The sequence below is a fragment of the Cherax quadricarinatus genome, unplaced genomic scaffold (genome assembly GCF_038502225.1).
Source record: "Cherax quadricarinatus isolate ZL_2023a unplaced genomic scaffold, ASM3850222v1 Contig876, whole genome shotgun sequence".
Taxonomy (NCBI): domain Eukaryota; kingdom Metazoa; phylum Arthropoda; class Malacostraca; order Decapoda; family Parastacidae; genus Cherax; species Cherax quadricarinatus.
In genome coordinates this window covers 5051-17195 of record NW_027195902.1, presented here as the reverse complement: position 1 = coordinate 17195, position 12145 = coordinate 5051, and the positions used below count along the sequence as shown (strand labels likewise).

Below are 12145 nucleotides of genomic sequence, written 5' to 3'. Positions count from 1 at the left end.
GTAGTAACACTGCTGGTGTTCCCACAATGTAACTATCATATAGAAAAGTGTAGCAACACTGCTGGTGTTCCCACAATGTAACTATCATATAGAATAGTGTAGCAACACTGCTGGTTTTCCCACAATGTAACTATCATATAGAATAGTGTAGCAACACTGCTGGTGTTCCCACAATGTAACTATCATATAGAATAGTGTAGCAACATTGCTGGTGTTCCCACAATGTAACTATCATATAGAATAGTGTAGCAACACTGCTGGTGTTCCCACAATGTAACTATCATATAGAATAGTGTAGCAACATTGCTGGTGTTCCCACAATGTAACTATCATATAGAATAGTGTAGCAACACTGCTGGTGTTCCCACAATGTAACTATCATATAGAATAGTGCAGTGTTTTCCCACAATGTAACTATCATATAGAATAGTGTAGCAACATTGTTGGTGTTCCCACAATGTAACTATCATATAGAATAGTGTAGCAACACTGCTGGTGTTCCCACTATGTAACTATCATATAGAATAGTGTAGCAACACACTCCTGGTGTTCCCACAATGTAACTATCATATAGAATAGTGTAGCAACACTGCTGGTGTTCCCACAATGTAACTATCATATAGAATAGTGTAGCAACACTGCTGGTGTTCCCACAATGTAACTATCATATAGAATAGTGTAGCAACACTGCTGGTGTTCCCACAATGTAACTATCATATAGAATAGTGTAGCAACACTGCTAGTGTTCCCACAATGTAACTATCATATAGAATAGTGTAGCAACACTGCTGGTGTTCCCACAATGTAATTATCATATAGAATAGTGTAGCAACACTGCTGGTGTTCCCACAATGTAACTATCATATAGAATAGTGTCGCAACACTGTTGGTGTTCCCACAATGTAACTATCATATAGAATAGTGTAGCAACACTGCTAGTGTTCCCAAAATGTAACTATCATATAGAATAGTGTAGCAACACTGCTGGTGTTCCCACAATGTAACTATCATATAGAATAGTGTAGCAACACTGTTGGTGTTCCCACAATGTAACTATCATATAGAATAGTGTAGCAACACTGCTGGTGTTCCCACAATGTAACTATCATATAGAATAGTGTAGCAACACTGCTGGTGTTCCCACAATGTAACTATCATATAGAATAGTGTAGCAACACTGCTGGTGTTCCCACAATGTAACTATCATATAGAATAGTGTAGCAACACTGTTGGTGTTCCCACAATGTAACTATCATATAGAATAGTGTAGCAACACTGCTGGTGTTCCCACAATGTAACTATCATATAGAATAGTGTAGCAACACTGCTGGTGTTCCCACAATGTAACTATCATATAGAATAGTGTAGCAACACTGCTGGTGTTCCCACAATGTAACTATCATATAGAATAGTGTAGCAACACTGCTGGTGTTCCCACAATGTAACTATCATATAGAATAGTGTAGCAACACTGTTGGTGTTCCCACAATGTAACTATCATATAGAATAGTGTAGCAACACTGCTGGTGTTCCCACAATGTAACTATCATATAGAATAGTGTAGCAACACTGCTGGTGTTCCCACAATGTAACTATCATATAGAATAGTGTAGCAACACTGCTGGTGTTCCCACAATGTAACTATCATACAGAATAGTGTAGCAACACTGCTGGTGTTCCCACAATGTAACTATCATATAGAATAGTGTAGCAACACTGTTGGTGTTCCCACAATGTAACTATCATATAGAATAGTGTAGCAACACTGCTGGTGTTCCCACAATGTAACTATCATATAGAATAGTGTAGCAACACTGCTGGTGTTCCCACAATGTAACTATCATATAGAATAGTGTAGCAACACTGTTGGTGTTCCCACAATGTAACTATCATATAGAATAGTGTAGCAACACACTCCTGGTGTTCCCACAATGTAACTATCATATAGAATAGTGTAGCATTGAGTGTAAAATGGACATGGTCCACCGGTTCTGTCTGGTCCAGACGACTTGAAAAAAATAAAAAAAAAATGATCAGAGAAAGCCTACTGTAGGCCTACTGTGGAAACAAATAATGTGAGCCCACTGCCGTGACCAGGATTCGAACCTGGGTTATTGCGGCCACAACGCAATGTACTAACCACTATACGATCACGGCCACCGTGTGCGATGGACACCGTGTGTGCTTTTACGATCTTCTGGAAGGAAGATCCTTCCAGGAGATCCTTGAGTTTAGCATACGAGGGTGCGAGAGCGAGGTGCGAGACATGGGGTGTTTCTTGAGGTAAGATAAGATAAGATAAGATTTCGTTCGGATTTTTAACCCCGGAGGGTTAGCCACCCAGGATAACCCAAGAAAGTCAGTGCGTCATCGAGGACTGTCTAACTTATTTCCATTGGGGTCCTTAATCTTGTCCCCCAGGATGCCACCCACACCAGTCGACTAACACCCAGGTACCTATTTGCTGCTAGGTGAACAGGACAACAGGTGTAAGGAAACGTGTCGAAATGTTTCCACCCGCCGGGAATCGAACCCGGGCCCTCCGTGTGTGAAGCAGGAGCTTTAGCCACCAGGCCACCGGGCCACCACTTCAGGGCCCTCATGTTGACATCTGAGGCCCTTGTAAGATGACTTCAGGGCCCTCATGTTGACATGTGAGGCCATCGTGGGATGACTTCAGGGCCCTCATGTTGACATGTGAGGCCCTTGTGAGATGACTTCAGGGCCCTCATGTTGACATGTGAGGCCATCGTGAGATGACTTCAGGGCCCTCATGTTGACATGTGAGGCCCTTGTGAGATGACTTCAGGGCCCTCATGTTGATATGTGAGGCCCTTGTGAGATGACTTCAGGGCCCTCATGTTGACATCTGAGGCCCTTGTGAGATGACTTCAGGGCCATCATGTTGACATCTGAGGCCCTTGTGAGATGACTTCAGGGCCCTCATGTTGACATCTGAGGCCCTTGTGAGATGACTTCAGGGCCCTCATGTTGACATCTGAGGCCCTTGTGAGATAACTTCAGGGCCCTCATGTTGACATCTGAGGCCCTTGTGAGATGACTTCAGGGCCCTCATGTTGACATCTGAGGCCCCTGTGAGATGACTTCAGGGCCCTCATGTTGACATCTGAGGCCCTTGTGAGATGACTTCAGGGCCCTCATGTTGACATCTGAGGCCCTTGTGAGATAACTTCAGGGCCCTCATGTTGACATCTGAGGCCCTTGTGAGATGACTTCAGGGCCCTCATGTTGACATCTGAGGCCCCTGTGAGATGACTTCAGGGCCCTCATGTTGACATCTGAGGCCCTTGTGAGATGACTTCAGGGCCCTCATGTTGACATCTGAGGCCCCTGTGAGATGACTTCAGGGCCCTCATGTTGACATCTGAGGCCCCTGTGAGATAACTTCAGGGCCCTCATGTTGACATCTGAGGCCCTTGTGAGATGACTTCAGGGCCCTCATGTTGACATCTGAGGCCCCTGTGAGATGACTTCAGGGCCCTCATGTTGACATCTGAGGCCCTTGTGAGATGACTTCAGGGCCCTCATGTTGACATCTGAGGCCCCTGTGAGATGACTTCAGGGCCCTCATGTTGACATCTGAGGCCCCTGTGAGATGACTTCAGGGCCCTCATGTTGACATCTGAGGCCCCTGTGAGATGACTTCAGGGCCCTCATGTTGACATCTGAGGCCCTTGTGAGATGACTTCAGGGCCCTCATGTTGACATCTGAGGCCCTTGTGAGATGACTTCAGGGCCCTCATGTTGACATCTGAGGCCCTTGTGAGATAACTTCAGGGCCCTCATGTTGACATCTGAGGCCCTTGTGAGATGACTTCAGGGCCCTCATGTTGACATCTGAGGCCCCTGTGAGATGACTTCAGGGCCCTCATGTTGACATCTGAGGCCCCTGTGAGATGACTTCAGGGCCCTCATGTTGACATCTGAGGCCCCTGTGAGATGACTTCAGGTCACTCATGTTGACATCTGAGGCCCCTGTGAGATGACTTCAGGGCCCTCATGTTGACATCTGAGGCCCCTGTGTGATGACTTCAGGGCCCTCATGTTGACATCTGAGGCCCTTGTGAGATGACTTCAGGGCCCTCATGTTGACATCTGAGGCCCCTGTGAGATGACTTCAGGGCCCTCATGTTGACATCTGAGGCCCTTGTGAGATGACTTCAGGGCCCTCATGTTGACATCTGAGGCCCCTGTGTGATGACTTCAGGGCCCTCATGTTGACATCTGAGGCCCCTGTGAGATGACTTCAGGGCCCTCATGTTGACATCTGAGGCCCCTGTGTGATGACTTCAGGGCCCTCATGTTGACATCTGAGGCCCCTGTGTGATGACTTCAGGGCGCTCATGTTGACATGAGGTCCTTGTGGTTTAGGTCACTGTGGTCTGGTTTAGATGACTGTGGTCTGGTTTAGGTCACTGTGGTCTGGTTTAGATGACTGTGGTCTGGTTTAGGTCACTGTGGTCTGGTTTAGGTCACTGTGGTCTGGTTTAGATGACTGTGGTCTGGTTTAGGTCACTGTGGTCTGGTTTAGGTCACTGTGGTCTGGTTTAGGTCACTGTGGTCTGGTTTAGATGACTGTGGTCTGGTTTAGGTCACTGTGGTCTGGTTTAGATGACTGTGGTCTGGTTTAGGTCACTGTGGTCTGGTTTAGATGACTGTGGTCTGGTTTAGGTCACTGTGGTCTGGTTTAGATGACTGTGGTCTGGTTTAGGTCACTGTGGTCTGGTTTAGATGACTGTGGTCTGGTTTAGGTCACTGTGGTCTGGTTTAGGTCACTGTGGTCTGGTTTAGGTCACTGTGGTCTGGTTTAGATGACTGTGGTCTGGTTTAGGTCACTGTGGTCTGGTTTAGATGACTGTGGTCTGGTTTAGGTCACTGTGGTCTGGTTTAGATGACTGTGGTCTGGTTTAGGTCACTGTGGTCTGGTTTAGATGACTGTGGTCTGGTTTAGGTCACTGTGGTCTGGTTTAGATGACTGTGGTCTGGTTTAGGTCACTGTCGTCTGGTTTAGGTCACTGTGGTCTGGTTTAGGTCACTGTGGTCTGGTTTAGGTCACTGTGGTCTGGTTTAGGTCACTGTGGTCTGGTTTAGGTCACTGTGGTCTGGTTTAGATGACTGTGGTCTGGTTTAGGTCACTGTGGTCTGGTTTAGATGACTGTGGTCTGGTTTAGGTCACTGTGGTCTGGTTTAGATGACTGTGGTCTGGTTTAGGTCACTGTGGTCTGGTTTAGGTCACTGTGGTCTGGTTTAGGTCACTGTGGTCTGGTTTAGGTCACTGTGGTCTGGTTTAGGTCACTGTGGTCTGGTTTAGGTCACTGTGGTCTGGTTTATATCAAGCCGTAACAGCTTGACAAAGCTCCTGGAGAGCGAAACGTTGCCACAATAAAATGTCACATTAGTTGTACTTAAGAACATGAGAACATAAGAAAGAAGGAACACTGCAGCAGGCCTACTGGCCCATGCGAGGCAGGTCCAAGTCTCCTACCGGCTTAAGCCAATGCCCCAACCTAGTCAGGTCAGGTCACATTCACTTAAGGAAGGAGCAAGGCATCTGACCTAGTAGCACAAGCTAGTTAGGTCCAACTCACACCCACCCACACCCACTCATGTATTTATCTAACCTATTTTTAAAACTACACAAGGTTTTAGCTTCTATAACTGTACTCGGGAGTTTGTTCCACTCATCCACAACTCTATTACCAAACCAGTACTTTCCTATATCCTTCCTGAATCTGAATTTTTCCAACTTAAAACCATTGCTGCGAGTCCTGTCTAGGCTAGATATTTTCAGCACACTATTTACATCCCCTTTATTTATTCGTGTCTTCCATTTATACACCTCAATCATATCCCCCCTAATTCTACGTCTTTCTAGAGAGTGCAGTTTCAGGGCCTCAGTCTATCCTCATAGGGAAGGTTTCTGATACATGGGATCATCTTTGTCATTCTCCTTTGTACGTTTTCCATTGCCTTTATATCCATTCTGTAATACGGTGACCAAAACTGTGCAGCATAATCTAAATGAAGCCTAACCAAGGATATATAGAGTTGAAGAACAACCTGAGGACTCCTGGACTTGTGGTCTTTTAACTAATATATTCAAGAAATGGTTTCTCACTGTGGTCTTCAACACAATAAAACGAATTACAACACCCTGGCAGTCAAAACCAGTGGTGAGTACGAAAACAGAAGGGGCGGAAAGGTGGTGGCCAATCCCTCGGCCTTGTAGGAGTTCTGAGGTGGTCATAACCCTCATTGACAACATGCCCGTGTACTCAAATCCAGGTCCAGACTTCTGGAACTCTGTGTTCATAAAAAACTGCGAGTAACCCTCTCCATGTGTCTTAGATATTTTGTGTAGAGGGAACCTGGACACGGAGGGTCATCCCACAGTCGCTAAAAACAACGGATATAGCCCCAATCCACAAAGGTGGCAGTAAAGCAATAGCAGAGAGTTATAGACTGATAGCACTAACGTCCCACATCATAAAAATCTTTGAAAGGTCCTAAGAAACAAGATCATCAACCACCTGGGTACCCAAAAATTGTACAAACCAGGGCAGCATGGGTTTATAACAGTTCACTCCTGCCTCTCGCAACTACTGGACCACTATGACAAAGTCTTGGATGCACTGGAAGAAGAGAATGCAGATGTGATATACACAGACTTCTCGAAAGCCTTCGATAAGTGCGATCATGGTGTAATGGTGCACAAAATGTGTGATAAAGGAACAGCAGGAAAAGTAGGCAGATGGATCTTTAACGTTCTAACTAATGGAACATTATGAGTAACAGTAAACAGAGTTAAGTCAAAGGCGGCTACAGTGAGAAAGCTGTGTTCCACAAGGTACAATACTCACCCCCATCCTGTTCCTCAGCCTCACATATGAAACAGACAGAGATATAAGTCACAGCACTGTGTCTTCCTTTGCTGACGAGGCTAGAATCTGCATGACTATTGTCTACTGAGGTCACTGCAAATCTTCAAGCGGATATAAACCAAGTTTTCCAATGGGCCTCAGACAACAATATGAAGCACAACGATGGCAAATTTCGGTTTTTTCCATTATGGGAAACCTGGGGAAATAAAAGCTAGAACGTGGTATACTGTAAACTCTAACCACACAATAGTAGGACCTGGGAGTGATAATGTCAGAGGATCTCACCTTCAAGGATCACAGTGTCACTATCACATCTGGTGGGAATACATGTATGGTACACAATGACGACAAGATACAGAATTAGACACGTGCAACATCTGGGTAGCTGTATTGTAGACGTTTCGCCATCCTGTGGCTTTATAATACAAATTCAAGGACATAATTAGAAGACAGCAGAACTATATACAAAATGTATCTTCGTCTGCCTCACGTCCCTCACCTGACGCCAGTATATAAGCACCAACCTTCTTGTCTGTGCTCCAGACTCTTAAGAGTATGGTGCTCATCACTACCTTGTTCTCTCTAGGCTGGAATACTGCTGTACACTAACAGCTACAGTCATGGCAGGTGAAATTGCAGTTCTAGAGAATGTACAGAGAATTTTCACTGCACATATAAGCACAGTCAAGCACTTTATTTACTGGTAATGTTTGGAGTTTCTTGACTTGTACTCACTGGAACCCAGGCGAGAGAGATACATCATAATCTACATCTGGAAAATCCTACAAGCACTGGTTCCAAATCTGCACACAGAAATCATTCCCAACGAAAGCAAAAGATTAGGCAGTCGATGCAATATTTCCTCAATGAAAAGCAGGGGCGCCACTAGTACACTAAGAGACAACACAATAAGTGTCATGGGTCCTAGACTGTTTATGTGTGTCCCAGCATACATAAGGGGGATCACCAATAGACCCCTGGCTGTCTTCAAGAAGGAGCTAGACAGGCACCTAAAGTCAGTACCTGACTTAGCCAGGTATATATATATACACCTGGTGTGTATATGTCGTGCCGAATAGGCAGAACTTGCGATTTTAGCTTAAACAGCAACGCTCATCTTGCCATATAGGACAAGTGAAAATTTGAGTATGCAATAATTTCGCCAAAATCATTCTGAACCTAACAAAAAAAACATATTTCACTGTGTTTGTTTAATATTAAATTATTGTAAACAAATCTAAAATATATTTAGTTGGGTTAGGCTAAAATAAATTGTTCTTGTTATAATAAGGTTAGGTAAGTTTTCCAAGTTCCTTTTGGTGCAAAATTAAAATTTTTTACATAAACATTAATGAAAAAAATATATCTTTAAACGTATAAGAGAAAATTTCAGAAAGGAATTAATTTTAAATGAGTTCTTGCTAATTGACCAGTTTTACATATTCGGCACGACATATATATATATATATATATATATATATATATATATATATATATATATATATATATATATATATATATATATATATATATATATATATATATATATATATATATATATATATATATATATATATATATATATATATATATATATATATATATACACACACACACACACACACACACACACACACACACACACACACACACACACACACACACACACACACACACACACACACACACACACACACACACACACACACACACACACACACAAGGTGAGTGTGGTGTCACCTTTGGTTGGTTAGTGACTCACTGGTACAAACACCACTGGTGGTGCTGCTGAGGTTACCTGGAGTTTACCTGGAGAGAGTTCCGGGGGTCAACGCCCCCGCGGCCCGGTCTGTGACCAGGCCTCCTGGTGGATCAGAGGTAAACAGGATTCGTGATTTACCACGTCGTTTTTTCTCAACGTCGTTATTTCAAGGTGGTTTTTCTTCAAGGATTTAAGGGGCGAAACGTTCTTTCTTTTTTCGACTCTTCGCTCCTATGGGCGAAATGTAACCTCTCTGAGGTTCCCACTGGCGAGATGTGTTTTACTGAATGGCTCTTGACAGCAGTGATGTTTCGCCCGTAAGAAACTGGTCAGCACTTTTGCAGTGATAGACAGGAGTAGATAGATGGAGGCAAGTTGAAATAGATACACTCTGCTCTCTCTCTCTCTCTCTCTCTCTCTCTCTCTCTCTCTCTCTCTCTCTCTCTCTCTCTCTCTCTCTCTCTCTCTCTCTCTCTCTCTCTCTCTCTCTCTCTCTCTCTCTCTCTCTCTCTCTCTCTCTCTCTCTCTCTCTCTCTCTCTCTCAGATGTCAATCAGTTTAGATACAAGAGGTCACAGGGAAGGTGTGCTAATCCTTTGAACTCTCCACACTACAGAGGTCACACAGTATCCGATGACCTCCAGGGGTCACCTTCACGCCCAGGGGGTCACCCTCACTTCCAGGGGTCACTTTCACTTCCAGGGGTCACCTTCACTTCCAGGGTCACTTTCACTTCCAGGGGTCACCTTCACTTCCAGGGGTCACCCTCACTTCCAGGGGTCACCTTCACTTCCAGGGGTCACCTTCACTTCCAGGGGCCACCTTCACTTTTAGGGGTCACCTTCACTTCCAGGGGTCACCTTCACTTCCAGGGGTCACCTTCACTTCCAGGGGTCACCTTCACTTCTACGGGTCACCCTAACTTCCAGGGGTCACCTTCACTTCCAAGGGTCACCTTCACTTCCAGGGGTCACCCTCACTTTCATGGGTCACCTTCACTTCCAGGGGTCACCTTCACTTCCAAGGGTCACCTTCACTTCCAGGGGTCACCTTCACTTCCACGGGTCACCCTCACTTCCACGGGTTACCTTCACTTCCAGGGGTCACCTTCGCTTCCAGGGGTCACCTTCACTTTCACGGGTCACCCTCACTTCCAGGGGTCACCTTCACTTTCAGGAGTCACCTTCACTTCCACGGGTCACCCTCACTTCCACGGGTTACCTTCACTTCCAGGGGTCACCTTCGCTTCCAGGGGTCACCTTCACTTTCACGGGTCACCCTCACTTCCAGGGGTCACCTTCACTTTCAGGAGTCACCTTCACTTCCAGGGGTCACCTTCACTTCCAGGGGTCACCTTCACTTCCACAGGTCACCTTAACTTCCAGGGGTCACCTTCACTTCCAGGGGTCACCTTCACTTCCACGGGTCACCCTCACTTCCAGGGGTCACCTTCACTTCCAGGGGTCACCTTCACTTCCAGGGGTCACCTTCACTTCCACGGGTCACCTTCACTTCCAGGGGTCACCTTCACTTCCATGGGTCACCTTCACTTCCATGGGTCACCTTCACTTCCATGGGTCACCTTCACTTCCAGGGGTCACCTTCACTTCCAGGGGTCACCTTCACTTCCAGGGGTCACCTTCACTTCCAGGGGTCACCTTCACTTCCAGGGGTCACCTTCACTTCCAGGGGTCAGGAACATGGATGAGAACAAGAAGTTTAAGTCTGTCGTGAGGTTAAAGAATAATAGTTTAGGCAAGTGACGTTACTGGATGGTTTAACGTGTTTTATGGGCATTACTGGATGGTTTAACGTGTTTTATTGACATTGTTGGCTTGTTTAACGTGTTTTATGGACATTACTGGATGGTTTAACGTGTTTTATGGACATTATTGGATGGTTTAACGTGTTTTATGGACATTACTGGATGGTTTAACGTGTTTTATGGACATTACTAGCTGGTTTAACGTGTTTTATGGACATTACAGGAGGGTTTAACGTGTTTTATGGACGTTACTGACTGGTTTAACGTGTTTTATGGACGTTAGTGGGTGATTTAACGTGTTTTATGGACGTTACTAGATGGTTTAACGTGTTTTATGGACGTTACAGGATGATTTAGCGTGTTTCATTGAAGTTACTGGATGGTTTAACGTGTTTTATAAACGTTATTGGATGGTTTAACATGTTTTATTGAAGTTACTGGATAGTTTAACATGTTTTATTGAAGTTAATGGATGGTTAAACGTGCTTTAGTAAGTTTCTGGATGGTTTAACGTGTTTCATTGAAATTACTGGATGGTTTAACGTGTTTTATTGAAGTTACTGGATGGTTTAACGTGTTTTATTGAAGCTACTGGATCGTTTAGCGTGTTTTATTGAAGTAATTGGATGGTTTAACGTGCTTTATTGAAGTAACTGGATGGTTTAACGTGTTTTATTGAAGTAACTGGATGGTTTAACGTGTTTTATTAAAGTAACTGGATGGTTTAACGTGTTTTATTGAAGTAACTGGATGGTTTAACGTGCTTTATTGAAGTAACTGGATGGTTTAACGTGTTTTATTGAAGTTACTGGATGGTTTAACGTGTTTTATTGAAGTAACTAGATGGTTTAACGTGTTTTATTGAACTGGATGGTTTAACGTGTTTTATTGAAGTATCTGGATGGTTTAACTTGTTTTATTGAAGTAACTGGATGGTTTAACGTGTGTTATTGAAGTAACTGGATGGTTTAAGAAGTTTTATTGAAGTAACTGGATAGTTTAACGTGTTTTATTGAAGTAACTGGATGGTTTAACGTGTTTTATTGAAGTTACTGGATGGTTTAACGTGTTTTATTGAAGTAACTGGATGGTTTAACCTGTTTCATTGAAGTAAATGGATGGTTTAACGTGTTTTATTTAAGTAACTGGATAGTTTAACGTGTTTTATTGAAGTAACTACATGGTTTAACGTGTTTTATTGAAGTTACTGGATGGTTTAACGTGTTTTATTGAAGTAACTGGATGTTTTAACGTGTTTTATTGAAGTAACTGGATGGTTTAACGTGTTTTATTGAAGTTACTGGATGGTTTAACGTGTTTTATTGAAGTAACTGGATGGTTTAACGTGTTTTATTGAAGTAACTGGATAGTTTAACGTGTTTTATTGAAGTAACTGGATGGTTTAAGAAGTTTTATTGAAGTAACTGGATAGTTTAACGTGTTTTATTTAAGTAACTGGATGGTTTAACGTGTTATATTGAAGTAACTGGATGGTTTACGTGTTTTATTGAAATAACTGGATGGTTTAACGTGTGTTATTGAAGTAACTGGATGGTTTAACGTGTTTTATTGAAGTATCTGGATGGTTTAACGTGTTTTATTGAAGTAACTGGATGGTTTAAGAAGTTTTATTGAAGTAACTGGATAGTTTAACGTGTTTTATTGAAGTAACTGGATGGTTTAACGTGTTTTATTGAAGTAACTGGATGGTTTAACG

General features: G+C 43.7%; 1 non-coding gene across 1 annotated transcript; it reads right to left on the bottom strand.

Annotated features, from left to right (window-relative positions):
• Positions 1-2085: 2085 nt before the first annotated feature.
• Positions 2086-2157, bottom strand: TRNAH-GUG (transfer RNA histidin (anticodon GUG)). Its single transcript has one exon. It is a non-coding gene; the product is annotated as a tRNA-His (tRNA).
• Between the last annotated feature and the right edge of the window lie 9988 nt (positions 2158-12145).